Source organism: Syngnathus floridae, chromosome 3 (assembly GCF_059516105.1).
Source record: "Syngnathus floridae isolate MCC-2025c chromosome 3, RoL_Sflo_1.0, whole genome shotgun sequence".
NCBI lineage: Eukaryota > Metazoa > Chordata > Actinopteri > Syngnathiformes > Syngnathidae > Syngnathus > Syngnathus floridae.
In genome coordinates, this window is record NC_142415.1 from 12,921,731 (window position 1) to 12,935,657 (window position 13,927).

The 13,927-nt window shown below is 41.8% G+C and overlaps 1 protein-coding gene across 1 annotated transcript in view; it reads right to left on the reverse strand.

Moving 5' to 3' along the window:
* polr2m (RNA polymerase II subunit M) overlaps positions 1-13,927 on the reverse strand; it is a 39,922-nt gene that overhangs the window by 18,870 nt on the left and 7,125 nt on the right. The gene's annotated exons all lie outside the window — the stretch shown is intronic.

Sequence of the window (13,927 nt, forward strand, 5' to 3'; positions counted from 1 at the left end):
CAGTTGCTACACATAAAACATCCATCCAGTAAGAACCTTTGGGCATAAAAGGACAGTGATGCCTTGTCATGAGTGCGCCGACGTGACAAATAGGTCACTAACACCTCGAGCTGAAGCTATCACATAAAGCATAGTTTGCATTAAGAGGTGCTATCCTTAAAGACTGGTCATGCCGTTATGGGATAGACAATCTCGAGAATGACTTAAATTGTATCTTGGATTGAGTCCAAGGTTAAGTGCTAATCCCATATCCATCAACACTCCACACTATGTATTTATTGGTAGGAGCACTTACAGAGCTTGATAAGTATCATTCAGCAGCTATTACCCTTTGGTCAGAAAAACGATTTATGAGAGCCATTTCATGCTAATCCCCCCAATCGGCTCAATAGCCGCCGTGGTTCCATTTTGCTTCATATGTAACTTTAGGAAGAAAAGACTTAGCGTTGTGATCTATTGGTGCTCCGCTCGCGCCAAATTCATTCGTGAAATGACTGCTGCGTACCTTGGGGATGTCAATGAGATGGTGACATTGCGGCTTTGAATGTCGTCATGAAATGGGATCTTGACACGTCTACTGCCAAGACAGCCATCAAAGTGACCCGGCACGGAGGCCGCAGCGTTTCGCCGCTCCATAAAACAACGCAACATTAAACACTCGATGGCACGCAAAAAAGCTTGACGTTTTTGTAAAGTTCCAAAGATTGTCCATTTCTGAAGCATTACCCCCCCCGAAAAAAAATCACCAAAGCCGTCTCCCAAAGATGATGTCATCTTAATGATTGTAATGCTTGCTGTAATTATGTTGAAATGGTTTCCATCTGTCCATCAAGTGAGTCACAGGGGGTGGAAGTGTGATGTAAGTTGCACAAATTGAGTTGTCTCTCTCATTTTGAAAGGAAATAAATCCATCTTGTTTCTGTACCACTTATCCAGAACAGGCTCACATGGAACTGGAACTACAAGCCACCTGGAACTTGCAGTAGGATGTTTTCTACCCCCAAAAATGTTTTCGTTTCTTTTTTTTAGTTTAGAAAATGAGAATTAAAATGAGAAAAATGTAAAAACCAATAAAACTACGACAAGAATACAGAGTTAAAGAGATGATGTCACATGAGAACCCCCTCAAAATATATTTAAATTGAATTATTCCCAGTAAAATGACATTTTCCAAGAATCTGTATACAAACTTGTTGCAACAAAACGAGGGAGTGACTCCTGTAATTTACTCTTCGACAGCACATGGAGAAAGAACTGAAAAGTCATGCGCCACAATCGAATCTTTTTGGAATCAATTATCCTATCGATTAATCGGGGATTGTGCTCAGTTATCAAGAAGATGCAGAGATGCTCAACTTTGTGGGTGAATAAAAAATATCCAACATGGTTTCATGTTTCAATATTTAGTGCAGGAAGAACGCTGATCTCAAAGAAAACTCCAAGACGACAGAAAGCAGTCTTATGTGATGTTGATTTTTCATTCCAAGTAATGAAGACCTTGCTTTAATGTGGCCAATGAATGAATTTGTCGTGAATATCCATTTGTCTGGTCCATTTACAACGGCGTCTTCCATCAGTGCAGGGCCATTTCATAGCCTGTTCCATTTAAAAAATCTTTAACCCCAAAATGGCAACTCTTTCCCATTAAGATAAATCAAAGGTGATCATCAGATGTGCCAAAAGGAGGCGGCATCCTGGCCACGCGGGCCATATGGACCAAGCGCTTTTATGCTTTTAAGCAAAGTACAAGGAACAACGTGTACGGAAAAGTCTTTAAGGCAATCTGGGTTTCTGCCAAGCGTCGTCTCACCTCTGCTCTGCTGGTTTGGGAGTTAGCGACTTTCCCTTTTCCTCTGACATCACTCTTCGGGATCCGCGCAATGATAACACGGCCTCGATTGCATGACTTTAGCGTTTCCTTGACTGCACACGGGAGTGTTATGTTAGAAAAGCCCTCCCGACTACAAGCTAGCTGCAGTTTTCCAGCATGGATCAGCAGCAGCACAGCTGGTGTCCATGGGAGAGACTCAAACGATACATGCAAACACAAATTCCAGACTGCTGCGATGTGGCGAGGAAATACATATTCCTGGGCAAGAGGGTCTTACGGTGCACTTTCTGAAGGCATGCAATAGGCAGGATTGACGGCTGAAAAATGGTCATACTGCATTTATATATGCTGACACTAGGTTTTTGAAACTTTTACACTAAACCTGAGAGGGTTTATTCAAATCCCAAATGTTAAGGAAATTACATCTGAGATATTTTAAATTCTGCCTGATCTCTGAGAATAGTTGCCGTGGCATATTTTGTAAATATGAAGTAAAAAAAAAACACGCACAGAGCCAAGAAAAAAAAAAAATGCACCTTGTGATTTTTTTTTTTTTTTTTAAATGTCGCTAATGCAAGCCACATGTGAGCAGGACCGTGGAAACAGGTGATGATAGCATTACGCTGAGATTGCAAACAGATGGAGGAGGGCTTGAACCTACTCTAGTGTCACTGTCGGGGTCATTAATAAAGATTTTCCTCTCTGATGAAATGATTTCGCCACACTTAACTTTGTGGAATATGTAAACAAAGGAGAGGCCTCTCTCTGGGGTGAAATCTTTTCATGAGAATCACTTGAACTAGTTCAATAACTTGTTTCATTGGGTTTAATGGCCCTCACTGCTGTTCTACCTCATTGGGACTGAATGAGTAGAGGCTGAGAGCATTCACGATGCACTAAATGGAAGGTTATGGGATCTCACTGTGCGTTCTAAGTGTACTATCTACCCCAAAAACATTTTTTTCCCCCATCTCTGGTTTTTGACAAATTGGGCACTTGATTTTCCACCTCCCGTTTTGCTAGCCACATAAATGCGTCTGCTTCACATCAGGTGAGCGCACGTATGGCCACCTGAGGAATGTCTGCGGCAATCGGACTTGATGAAGCGGCCCCGGGGACGCAAAGCAAAGCCACTGTACGTGTTAGAGCGAGAGAGGACGCTGTGCAGACGTTTTGTGAATGGCAGGCAGGCCCACCCCTGAGAGATGCTTATTTAGGGAGCGATTACACTCAGCGAAGCAATGACTGGCCCCTTGGCCCAAAAGACACAAAGTTGGGCATGTTGAAAAAACAGTGACAGTGCAAAACAAACAATGCCCGAGTCAAATCCAGAGGTGCATTCAAATACGAGTTTGGTTTGTTTGGTGACCATGCTAACTTAAGTCAGACATATAAAATCTTCTTTCAGCACATGAGTAGGTGGCTGGGAAATTGAGAAGATAACCAAAAGTAGTGCGGACTTTGAGAACAAAGACATTGGTGAGCAGAAAGCAAATTTAGGGTGGGCAATTTTTTTTTCTGTTGGCTGGTTATTATCTCGGGCGAGAAAACCAAGGAAAAAAAAGTCGCACATTCTCTACAGGGTTCCACTGAACGCATCGGTGACACAACCCAACCATGGAGAAAAGGAAGGGACTCCCGGTTTAATATCTGGGCATGTTGTTTTTGGCCATTTTGAAGCAAAATGCAGAAGCGAAAAAAAGACCGAGAGTTGGATTGTCGGATATCCCTTTGTGAAACGATACGTTCCAGCCTGTCCCTGAAGCCACCACAAGAGAGCACAGCTGGCTGATCCTTGTGTCACACACAGGTGTAAACACAGGGGACACGAGCACAGCTTCATGCGGCCACCCCAAATGGGGCCTCCCTTTCTGCCATTTGGGAAAGCCAACTTTCACAATAATGGACACATAAGAAGGCGACACCTCGGCCCAGCGTGGTGCCACGTGACAATGTGACAAATAGTGAGCGACTTACACTGGGAAATGATTTATTGGCCTCTGGAGCAGACAGCGTCACCCAGGGAGCATTAAAGATGCTCTGTGATTTCACACGTTCGTTAACATGTTTATGCAGCTGGATTGTTTTATGGGAGCCGCCGTTGAATGAACACGTGATAAGGCAGGCAAAATAACAAGCTCCACTATGTGCCGTCGAAATCTTAAGGTGACCAAACATTGCCTTTTAAAAATGTGTGACACCTTTTGGATTTACTTATCACTCTGTGCGTGCTGAAAACATACAAAGCCTGTTTGGTTCCAGTTTTTATCCCGCCTGAAGCTGTGGATTAAGAGCTACTATGGTTTGAAATAAAAAAGGCAAAGCTTAGTTATGGTCTGCTCAAGAGGATCAGCTCATTTCCTTGAGTACACAACACAGCGTGGTGAGAGCAGGGCTCGCTTTGGAAGATCAATGTCTACTCTTTTATGGCATCAGTCATGCGGCTCCCGTGTATCACAATGGCATCGAGGGGTTCGGTGGAAGAGGGGGGGGGGCATTCCAGAGCACAGGGGACCACCTGACCAACTACTGGTGCCACCTCTCCCTGCTGCAGTTATTTATCATGCTTTCTTGCGACTCCCAAGGTATGATTTCAAAAGAGGGAACGCCTTTGGAGAGGGCTTCAAATGAAAGACTCGTTCACACTCACCTGCAACAGCGAATGAGACTGCTGTAATATGCATTCCAGTCGGGACATGCTTATTATTAGGCAAACAGGCAGTTGCCTGGGCCCCCCAAATGTCCCCTGAAAACTGATCAATGGGTTTTTTTCTCATTAAAACAGCGGATTATATTTTCTTTCATTAAAAGCAACTGTTACCATTTTAATCTTAAATCACGTGCTTAAAAATACATTAAAATGTCAAACGAATCATTTGGACCGCATCTTACTGCGGATGTCCAGATGTGCAGACAAAGAATTATTTTTTATTTTAAATATTAAGATTAATAAATTTGGATTAATCTTATCAGGTAAGAAAAAAGAACTGGAATGATTCACTTACTAGATCATCCTCAAGAAGGAATTTAGAGACACTCAGGAAACAGCATTTTTTCCCCCAAATTCACTTTTTAGTTGATAATAAATATCAATATTCCAAGTTTTGAGTGATAAATCATATTCTTTGCTGGAGAAGCATTATAAACACAAACACATCAACATCTTTAAAACGTGTCAAGTAAACTATTTTGTGTTTGCTATTTCTCTAATCATCAAACAGTGGGACCAAATGACCAGTTTTTTTTTTTTTTAATTGGTCAAAGCTGCAAAAAAATAATTAAATAAAAAGACAAACCAGGAGGCAGAGTTCTTCTGGACCTTCTCCTTAAAAAAGGGGGAAACTAAAGACAAGATAGCCAAACAAAATAAACAATCACCCCTCGCACCATTCTTCAAGTGGACCAAGAATGTCGGCGCACGGGGATCCAGAGGCCGATTAGTGATGACACTTGTGATCTATTTACTCTGCAGCCTCTCAGCCTTGACAAAGTCCAGCATCACTTGCTCAAACACACACAAGCCATCTGTTTTGTTAAGTAGGTGCTAAATGCTACAAGGTGATTATCTGGGAAAACCTGTGATTGGCTCCATTTTCTGCTGGAACCAAAACTAAGAATGTATTTGAGACTAACTTGGACCTGACTAACTTGAATCTGAAACTTGGACTAACAAACTTGGACAATTTCTTGAAAATATTTCAGCATTAAAAAAAGTATTACAAAACTATTAACTGATACCCTTTTCTAATTTACTAAGTGCAGTCTAAATACAAAACAGCTCCTTTACGAAAATTGTTGATTGACACAATCTACAGATCAGCCGATTCAATTGCGTCTGAAATTTATGTTAGCCATTTTTAACCAAGTGACCGTCGAATGAAGTGGTGGGAATTTACTATTAGAAGTTAAGGGACATTAGTAGTGCATGGGAGTCCCTTGGATGAGACCGCCACTTACTAAAACAAGGGTCCCAAAGAACTTTTGTTCCTTCTTCTTTCTATTGTGTGAGTGTATTTATTCAGAATTGCCAGCATTGCTCTTTCTACACATCTCCCAAAGGCTACTTTTACTCTGTCTACACGCATTACTGCCATAGTCTGTTGAAGGCTGATCCTGTCAGCCACGTCCCTCCTGCAGCCGGGCCACCCAGCCTGGATGTGCCTCCAACATGTCATCCCTCTGTGTGGTCTTCAACAAAAGAGGAATACTCGGAGACGCAGGGAAGCACAGCAATGCCAAACGAGAGAGAGAGATGTTTCAAAATATGACGTTGACATCTCTGGGAAGGGAGACGGGATGGAAAGCGGGCTAAGTGTGTGAACAAATATGGGAAGAGGCCAAAAAAAGAAATGACAGGAGAACCAAGTAAGGTAAGTTCAACTCACAGTTGTGGCTGAAGCGCAACTTTAGATAGCACAATCAATATTTACTACGTGGCTAAAAGTGCAGAGAGCAAGTGCACTGAAAATATTGAAAATATTAACGGTGCACCAGATTCAAATGTCACTACACATTTGCACGTATCACGCATTTTTCTTGTCCAGCGGAGGGGTAGCTCAGTGGCTATTGTAAGTCATGGAGGGGGGCGGGCAATTAATTTGGGCTCCAGCACGCCCGCGACACTAGTGAGGATGAGCGGCTCACAAAATGGTTATGTTAAATCAATTTTTTTCCCCCAACTCTGGCTTAATTGGAACACATAAGAGCACACGTAACTAACTCTTATTTTGGCCTATCAACGTTTTTGTTAATTTTAAGATTCTGTTCTCTTTTTAACTCTTTAAATGTTTTTGCCACATCTCTGCACTCCTTCCTGCCCAGAATTTGATACCAAAATTCAATTGGAGTATTTTTCTGTCGTTGGTCCCAAATTATGGCATGACCTCCTTGTGCACATTAAACAAACCCCTTCAGTGTTGATTTTTAAAACAAGAGTTCATTTTTTAGTTCCTGGCTTTCAAACCAGCATGAGACTCTCAGGAGACTCTGCTTTGATTCAGTTTTAGTGTCTCGTTTTCTTTCAACTTTGTGACCGGTTTATTGTTTTTACATTACATTATGTTCAATTGTCTTGTTTAATGTTCCGTTTTCTTACTATAAACTGCACTTTGTCTCAGCTGCGGTGGTTTGAAAGTGTTTGTAAATAAAACTGAGTTGCGAGAGAGACCTTTCGACGATATATAGTTAAACTATTCAAACTAAAGGTCGCTGATTCTGATTCAATTTTTTTACCTCATGACTCATCACTATTTAATAGACATCTGAATCAGCCTGAGGGAGGCTATTCCATTTCCAGTTTCAAGATCGTGCAAGTATTCCTGCAAATTAAGGATTGATTTTTAACAACCGTCAGACACCAAAATGTTTGGACAAAGTTAAGCTAAGTCTTTAGAGCACATGTGAGTAGTGTTAGGCATACGCAATTACAGCCGCAATGCAGCGACTTTTTCAACTAACTTATACACATGGGAAAGTGGCCGCACAAAGAGAATACCAAGACATGATTGGTGAGCAGCTGGGTGACTTTAAGTCATGTAACCTTGTTGCGCTGGTCTTTGGAGATCTTGTTTAATGACCATTCATACAAAGTTCATATCCTGTCCCAAAACCTCCAATGTATTTATGTTTACACGGCTTCAAACACTCCTTGTCTATTAAAAAAAAAAAAAATTGTGAGAGGCCCTATGTGCACTTATGAATCCAATAAATAGTCACAAGCTCTCTTGAGAAGCCTATTTTTATTCTCTGGGAGAACAAAGTTATCCATATGTTAGTGAGCAACGCACTACAAATGCTTGGCCTGCGAGAAACAACAACGTGTTCCCCATCATTTGTTGTGAAAACAGTTCCTCTGGTGGTCTCCCTGCCCCCAGACTACATTTCCCCCCACTGTAAATCATAATGAAATGGCTTGCAGGTGTCAGGATTAAAGAATAGTCTCCAAGGACTGTGGGACACAGACACAATCACAGCTGCTTCTCTACTTTTGCCAGGTCTTTATTGCCATTTGTTTGTTTGCTTAGGCTGATAGCATCTTGAGGTACCACTGCTGGCTGTGCTCTCAAATGGATGGCGACTGTAGTACATGGAACTGTGCCATGATATTCAAAAGTGTCCAAAGACATCACTCCATCCATTCCAACACTCAAGTTAATAATTCATTGCATGAGAACCACAATTTTGGGCCCTGCCAGACTTCTGGAACCAATAAACACCGGACCAGAACAGCAATGTCTTCAAGTGGTTAGTATGCTTCCTTATCAACAGACTGGCATCAATAAGCGCTCAAAAATGTCATTAAAATCCACCAAAGCATTCCAGAAGTGACATGAATGACAAGAGGTTTGCGGCGATGCATAAAAAAATAAAACCTAACCTGGAATGAACTGTCTTCTTCTTCACAATGTGTTTTTGCTGTCTGTAGAATGAGCTTTACCAATACTGAAAGCCTCTATTGATCATATGGGAGCTGGAAACAGCCATACATACTCATCAGTAATGAGGCAATGAGGAAAAATCCTCCCGATTTAACAACCATCGTGGAAATGATCGCATCCGCTGATATAGATCTTTCTCCCAGCAGACGGTTGGACTTGTCAGGTGTAACTAATAACATTACGGATGGCTCCGTTCCATTTAGGTGGCCCAGAAAACGACGCAAGTGAGCCAGCATGCACAAAGGAGAGCACTGGCACTGAGCGAGGCCTCCAGGAAATGCAGTTTACTGCTGTGTTGGACAAGACAAACTGCTGTGAGAAACAAGAATGGCTCTTAATGGAAAGCTTCCTGAACAAAAATCACTCGCACAAAGCAGGGGGTTAAAACCACCATTATCCAGGAAATTGGATGAAAAAATTCGGATGAAACTTTCCATATCTGGGTACATTGCTTCTACCACGGGTGTATCGTCAAGATCAGTTCCAAGCACATACCAGCCGCACTCCATGTGCAAGTTTGCCATAAATTGTCTGCCCTAGTTTGATCACAATCGGCCTTTGAAGAACAATCACCTTGCAACACAAGTCCAAACCACGTCAGTGTGTGTATGTGTGTGTGTGTGCTTATTGAAGAGTGATGCAAGGTGCTGAAACAAAATCAAACTAGATTTTGGCCAACTCGACCTCAGATACCCTCAGTTATTCTGTTTTAAAGTAGTTGTTAGTCATTCCCCAAGTATCAAAGTTCGTGTTGATGATAGAAAATGACATGGGGGAGCTCTGCCAAAGTTACACCTCGAGATCTTAAGTGAAGAAATCCTGAATTTTTGGGGTGTAGCCTACCTTTGATGAGCATGATGTATAAATAGGGCTCTAATCCCTGAAAGTCGATAGAAGCTATTATCAAGTGGACAGTAATGCAGAATACGTTGGCGAACGTTTCCAAAAGGCCCGGTAACAGCATTAACATGAGTAAGTGCAGCAAGTTGGTATACATTAAAGACAATTTATTGCTCTGAGTCAGCCATGTTAATAGACTTTAATTTCCGACTTTGAAGAAATAAACTCGCAGGACGTTAAATGACCAGTGTGTGAGGTGGAAGAGATTGAAGAAAAATGAAGGGCAAGCACATGAAAGGGGGGATTTAACTTCATCCTCAGGATGACTCATGACATGTTTACAGCCTATTTACAGCATGTGTCTTAAGATAAGAGCACAGTCTAACTTCTCTGACGACAACAGTACAAGCTCAGCGACGCGGACCAACATCAGATGGGTCCACCTGCTCTACACCAGAACACAGCTTTAAACCATTTGCCCTACTTTTATGAGTCACTCAGCTCCTCTTTAATCAAACCAAGGCAACAGTTGATTCGTACTTGTTATTTTGTAGAATACAGAAAATGCCAAGTCAAGTTTATTTGTATAGCCCTAAATCACAGAGTCTCAAAGGGCTTCACATAGCCAAAAATTGACAATTATTCTCAAAGCATCCCCTGATCATAAGCTCCCAAAAGGGCAAGGAAAAACTCAAAAAACCCCTGCCAGGGGAAAATGAGAAACCTTGAGAAGGGACCACAGATGGAAGGATCCCCCTTTCAGGATCACCAGGTTACCCCCCCCAAAAAAACAGCTAACGTAGGTTTGGACCAACAAATTGGTGGACAAAAGTCTTCGTGACAAACAAACTCATCGAAATATATCCAATATGTAGAACTATCAAGTTGCAATGTAACACCTGCTTAAGGAAGCACACACATGATGATGCAGCTTGTAAAACAAGCCACAAGGGAGCCTGCTTCGTTGGCGCCTCTACCTCGGCATCCACCCTCTGTCTTTTATTAACCGGTGGCGCCGCACCTGTAGGGCCTGAGATAGGCATGTACGTATACCGAAAGTGAAGCAGGACCATCTGCAGCCTGTAAACGTTCGCTCGAGTGCGATACATTCTTCATTGGTCACGGCCCGCTTTAAAATTTTCCTATGTTTTTAAATGTTCCTCTTTTTATACTCACTGACTGTAAAAAAAAAAAAAAACAACGAGCAAACCAGCTTCATTTGTGAATTTCCCTCATGGAAGAATAAAGTATCATTTCATCTAAAGCACAGGTGTCAAACTCAAGGCCCCGGGGGCCCGCCACATCATTTTATGTGGCCCGCGAAGACAAATTGTGCATCAAATTTGTGTGTCATTATTAGAATTGCAAATTGTCTTCACTTTTAATAATATCTTTTATTTTAAATATTTGACCAGTTTTTATTTGTCTGATTTGAAAACGAGTTATTTGTCAGTTTGCTTTGTAGCTTTTACTGTATATAATATGATCTTACATGTTTAAACCGCTGATGTCGCAAATGTTAATATGCTCTTGTGACTTGGAGTTATAGGCGTAATGTAAACCTTCCTATTAATAAATACTACCACCACTGTTTCAATGTGACGTGACAGCAGCATCAAATCATGTTTAACTGAAAGCACGAATGAATTTATAACAACAGATTTATAACAACTGCCTAAAGTCTGCTAAGTATTCCTTTGATGTTTATTGCTTGAATAATGAAACAGCTATGAGAGACAATGTGTTTTCTTTGTGTCTTAAACTAACATCATGCGTTACTGATCAACACAGTGTTGGCTAATACAATGAATATAATTTTACAATCTTTTTTTTTTTTTTTATATCCCAGCTGTCTTTGAGCAAGAGGCAGGGTCCATCCTTGGCCATGGATTTTTGGTTAATAACAATGTTGTAATCTACAAGTATATCAACTCTTTTGTCTAATGTTGGTGAGGGGGGGGGGGTCAAGCTACTGCGATTAAATCATGAATTTTGATAGATATGTTATATGAAACACAATGGAGCCCTATGTGTGTGTGTGCGTATAGTATATATATATATATATATATACACACATACATATATGATATACACCAGGGTCTTTACATGTACAGTATAGAGTTTTTAAACCCTTAATAACATTGCCGTCATTATCAAGTTGCTAAAACAGCTCCTTAAATGGGTCACACAATTGTTTCGACCTTCACCTACAAGATATTTTGTACATAAGTCGGTACCATAAGGAATAATCATAGAATTACGACAAACTGAAAGTTGCAATAATAAATTTTGGGGCATCACGGATGAATTTGAGTTACGAATATGAACCAGTAGAGGGCGACAGCCGGTCCTTTACGCTCCATAGCTAGAAGGCTTATGTGTATGAAAGAGATTCATCTATTTCGTGTTCGTCCAAAATAATGATTCTCAAAGTACTTTTCACATGTGCACTCAATGATGATACAGTGCTCCGTGCAAAGGGCCAACCATCTCAGTGACACTTTACACAGTCAGCAGAGACAGGAAGCAAGAAACAAAATATTTGTTTGGCCATGTCACTCCTGATCACAATCATCACACACAATTATCGATAACAGATGCAATGACAATGACTTGGCAAAAAAGAAGTGGAGGAGGGCAGGAGATACTGGAAACTCAAAAGAATGATGAATGTGCAGATTGTGCCACAAGTGACATTTGGAGTGTCGGTCATAGAAGCTGAAGAGTGCAATCTGGTTTCTCGAAGGTATGACATACACTCAGTGTCTTGAGGTTTGCTCAACAGCCTTTTGCACTTTAAAAATGAAGCATTCCTTCTCAAACAGGCGATAAATACGCCTGCTCCGTACGTCAAAAAACAAGACATGAAGAAACAGAAAAACAGAACAATTTGAGCCTCTCACTCCCACTTCTCTGGTTTATCGACGTCCTCTCCGAGCGTCCTGTGGGGTCAGAGCCACGCAATGAAAAACACCTGGCCTGCGGGCTTGGAATGGTCACAACATTACAGCGTCGAAACCAGCCAACTACTTGGTATGGAGGCCCCCTAATTGTTGGACTGAAGAGGATTCCTGCTTCATTTTACTATTGTTGTTCTGGCACAGCGCCTGGCATCAGGAATATAGTATTATAGTATGACTAACAACTACGAAGAGTGGACTAAACGGCACGTCACTCACTCACTCTCTGGAACTTTTCTCAGCATTATGAAACATGGCAGTTGCCAGCTTAGCTCCATTCGCACCATTCCCACTGTTAGTATGTCACTACTGCAGTGCAATAAAAAATTTGACATTCACAAGCTTCTCAATATTTTTGTTTTTGTTTTATTGTGTATTTTATAGCATACTGAGTGTGCTTTGGAGCACGTCAAGTCAGATGAATGTAAACGTGGTGGTGTTCGTATGTTCGTACAAGAAACTTCAACATGTGCACCGTTTGATTGGCACACATAACGCTACCCAGATTTTTATAATCCTCTGACGACGAGGTAATTGTGGAGTAAAGTGCACTCATACAATCAGCTAGGCCTTTTGGGACAGATAATGGAAAGGAACATGTGAAGTTTAGATTTCAGATTCAAGAGTTTCTTGTATATATTAAAAAAAAGATCTCTGTGTTTCATTAAACATGATCCCGTAATTCTCATGCTATAAAAATAACAACGGGTTCACATTTCTCCAAAGAGAGTAAACAAAGAAGATGTGAAGTTTTAAAAAAAAAAAAAAAAAAAAAAAGCCTGAAAAGATAGAGCGAGAGAGCAAAATAGGAGAATAGCGCATTGTTGTTGTAACCTTAATGGGAATACAATAATAAGAATTTTCCTCCTCATTATGACCAAGCAGCTGGGCCAGATCTGTAGTTGCCCCCGCCCCACCCCTGCCGAGCCCTGGCAAGCTGGCGCATCCCCACAGAGATGGCTTCCTTGCTGTGATGAGCTTTTGACAGGCCCCAAAACAGGCCGCTCGCTTAATGCTGTGCCAGGCCAGACATGCAGCGGCTGGGACACTGGCAGCTTCTTGGCCCGCAGCGCGCATCACGGGCTTCAACCCATTTTCCCCCTCCTCCTCTTCTTCGTTCTTCCCTCGCCCCGTCTTTCCTTCCGAGCGCCTCAGGATTGTTATGCAAAACTTTCCGAGCATCGCGCTATTTCAAGCGCGCACGTATGCTGACCGTATTCAACTTCTCATTGCACGGCACGATAAGTAGGGCCAGACTCCGATCGCCCACTTCTATTTGGGCTTAACCACCGAGTCTTAAACTGAAGCCTCAGCCGGTCCATGCACCATCACTTTGAAACTATCACACCGAGGCTAGTGAGTCACAAAGTTGATTTGGAATGGATTCTCAGCCAAGACAGTTTTTATTAGGCTTTACAAGATCAGGACTTGGGACTTAGCTCACCGACTGAGTTTAAATAAACCAATCGCCAATGTTTAGCAAGCGATGTGATTTCAATTATTCTCCTGAAGAACTTGTGGGTTTATGAGTTGTAACAAGAGAAAGGGGGAAAGAGAAACAGAGAGCGACAGAGACCGAGAGACAAAGTGAGACCAAGAGAAAAAGAGAGACAGAGAGAAACTGAGAGAGATCGAGAGACCTACCTAGAGCGTGAGACAGAGCCCAAGCGAGACCAAGAGAGAGAGAGGAAGTTACTGAACGAGAGCGAAAGGGAAAGCTCAAAAGACCAAGAGAGACTGAGAGAGACAGACAAAGAAAGAGAAAGACAGAAAGAGAGTGCTTGTTAACTCCGAGGCACGTTTTTTGGGGAGTCGAAATATGTCTACAAAGAGTTTTAAGTGGGTTTAAGTAGGCTGCG